The sequence below is a fragment of the Triticum aestivum genome, chromosome 5A, assembly GCF_018294505.1.
Source record: "Triticum aestivum cultivar Chinese Spring chromosome 5A, IWGSC CS RefSeq v2.1, whole genome shotgun sequence".
Lineage (NCBI taxonomy): Eukaryota > Viridiplantae > Streptophyta > Magnoliopsida > Poales > Poaceae > Triticum > Triticum aestivum.
The window spans coordinates 179,525,771-179,529,096 of record NC_057806.1 but is presented as its reverse complement, the minus strand read 5'-3'; positions in this window follow the sequence as shown (position 1 = coordinate 179,529,096).

Sequence of the window (3,326 nt, the reverse complement as noted above, 5' to 3'; positions counted from 1 at the left end):
AGGGTGTCAGGGATGCCCAGTCAAAGGCAAGGAGATGAAGTCATCGGCCGCGAGGCTTAATTAGTTACCGTGATGGCGTCGAGCTCGGCTAATGTCGAGGCTCCGCCAACGGCGGGCGTGCAACTGACGGAGGGGCCGCTTGCTGCCGAGGTGCCGGCCGGCATACACCCGGGTGCATTAAGCTCCAATGCCCGTGCCGATGTCGGAGACACCAATACCGCCTCCGCTGGAGACACCAATGGTGCTGCCTGCACGTTGTGCTAGTTGCTGGCCGTGAAGCTGGGAACGGGGGATGGCCCCTATGGGCCGCCCACAATCCACGTCGTCAGCCCCTGAATCAAGGTAGGCACAATGGTGGTGAGCGTCGATCCCAATTGTTGTTGCACTTGCTCTTGCACAATCTCTGGAATCCGCGCCACTTGTGCCTTGAGTTCATGAACCTCGCGCGACTGGCTTTCCGAGTTGGTCTTTCTCTCTTTCGCCCACCAGCTTTATAGTATGACGACCATTTTGTGGACAAGCTTTTGCCGGCCACACGACCAGCTGACGACGGCTTACTGAGCTTATCCTTGTTTTTCATTATGTTCAATGCCCTATTTAGAGTTTTGCCCCAAGGGGTGCTCTGAGATGACCCCATGCTACTGCTTTCAGTCTCCTATGGAAGGAATGTTAACCATTTAGAAATTTGGCTTCATTAATTAGAATGCAACCATATGGAGCTAATTACGCGGGGGTGTATTCCTTACCAGAACAAGCTCAAGCGCCCTGGTCTTCGGATCCGTGGTAAGCTCCTTTCTTACCGGGTCCTCCTTGTACCGGGCCCTGACATAGTTCCTGGTCTGCTTGTCACGGTATTTCTCGAAGAGGGCGGTAGGCCTTGCTCGGCACGCTCGCATCCTCCTTGTCCCATATAGGCTCCGCCAGTCTATAACCGCCGGGACCGAGTTTGTGTTCCCCTAAGTTCAACTCCTGCATTTCTTTCCCCCACTGACTTGATTCAGAGGTTGCACTGCTCTCGCACTTGATCTTGAACTCCTTGTAGTCATCTTCCCTAATCGAAGGATTTTTCGCCTTGATCTTCTCATAACTATCATCTTTGTCAATCATTCTCTTCACCGCGCTTCTCCAAGTAGACAGGGCCGTGCTCATCATCGTGAGGGCGGCACTGTTCACTTTATTCCCTGAGAGGCGTGTGTTTACAAAGTTAGCGGGGAACTTGTATCGTTCGTGTAGCTTTGTGAAGAGGAGGTTGCGCAAATTCCCTCGGTCCTTATGCCTTAGGTTCTCGGTGTTGATCGAGATGGTGCTCCGGAGAATGCACCCGAGCTAAAGCGAGTACCCCTTGACTAATTCTTTGGGCGTCGTTGGATGCCCGTCGGAGTTCACTTGAGTAAATTCCTCCTTGACGGTGCAGAGCACGTTCGGGCGCCGGTCCTTCTGTTGCCTCTTCGGTTGGCTGCCATCATCAGTTGTGGCATCCTTGGCGGCACCATTAGTGGTGTCATCCCCGACGCCACTAGGGGTTGTGTAGTCAGGATCGGTGTCTTCCGTGGCGTCCTCATAGCGCTGAGGTTCTTCCTCCATCTCTTGGGACAGCTCCCAGAATTGCTTGCCCGAACCGCCAGCCTCATCGTTGTGGGCCATGTTTCGCTCTAAATAGGAAAAAAGTTTGATCAAAAAGTTGGTTATTGTCAAGGAACAAGATCATGGTCTCATCATTTAGGGTTTGTCGACACCGAGGCATCCTAAAAGCTAAGCTTTTATCATTTAGGGTTTGGTGACGCCGAGGCACCCTAAAAGCCTAAACTTTAATCATTTAGCTTTTTATCGACACCGAGGCACCCTAAAAGCCAAGGTTTTATAATTTAGGGTTTGTTGACACCGAGGCATCCTAAAAGCTAAGCTGGGAAGGAGAATTCTGAGTTGGGCCTAATCACTTGGCTCTATTGCCACCTATGGTTTAATGCAACAAGAATAAAGGGGCATTTGATCCTACTTAATTAAGTACTAAGATACCCCGGCCCATGCATTAGTCACAAGTACCCCATATGTCCTATTTTTAGCAAAGTCATGCTAAAATTCACGGAAAATTTCAGCATGACCTTTTCTAAAAATAGGACATATGGAGTACCCGAATTTGCCAGAACGGAAGTTAATCGACATTCCAGCAAACTCAAGGGCCTCTCGGAGTACCTGCAAAATCATCACGACACGATGGTCGGAGACATGACCTTTGCCTAACTGTTCTGTACTCCTACCAAAACTGATCACAACATATACCAAGGAAAATCAACACTTCTAGATTCATATTAGACTAACAACCAACACTGCTTTGTGTCCATATCAACTACCTCAATAACCTGTCAATACTGAATATTAGAATTTTATAATTTAAAGCATGCTAAAGATATATAAAACTCCATTGAAAATGTGCCATTTCAATCAAAACCCCAATGGATGAGAACTACCATTCAATACAACAATTCTTAGAAGTGAAGAACAGGTTCTCCAAAATGAGTAGAAAGGGAGCATGCTGACATCTATACAAGCCAATAATGATTTACTACTCAATGGAATAGGGTAAGATAAACACCACTCAATAAATTTATTAAATCAAAAGGAGTAAAACTCAACAATGCAGCACTATCTCTGAACCTAACCTTTGTTTAGCACACAAATTGTTTTCTGTAAAAGATGATCATCATCTTTACAGAATAAAGCAACACCCTACACTAGCCTAAAAACAAGTGATGTTTCACCCATATAAGAACAGGTGCAAACAAAATAATGACACTCAATTTAGATAGCAAAAAAAGTGAACATCAAGTACTGGGGCACATTGACACTCCTGGTTTTCTACAAACACCAAGTACTAGGGAACACCAAAGTTCTGAAATTTGTGTGCCTAACTGAATTAACTGAATTTTCAGTAACCGAATAAACTGAATTTTCAAAAATGAATTTTCAAGGAGTGGCTACAACTACAAACAGTGGCTAGAACTGCAGATTCCTGAATTCTTGTTGCTAAAACTAATTTGACCTAAATTCGAGAGGGATTTGAACCTAATTTGACCTAAATTCGAGAGGGATTTGACCTAAACCTAGCAAAACAAAGAAGAAGAGCGCATGGCCGGGAGGGAGGAGAGAGGGATTACCTGACCATGATGAGGTGGTGGCCGGAGCGGAGACGACGCAGTGGGTGGGTCGGCGCAGTGGGTCTCCGGCGGGGCGGCGCAATGGGTCTCCGAGGCTCCAAGTCTCCGGCGGGGCGGCACAGTGGGTCTGGGCTCCGAGGCTCCAAGTCTTCGGTGGGCGGCACAGTGGGT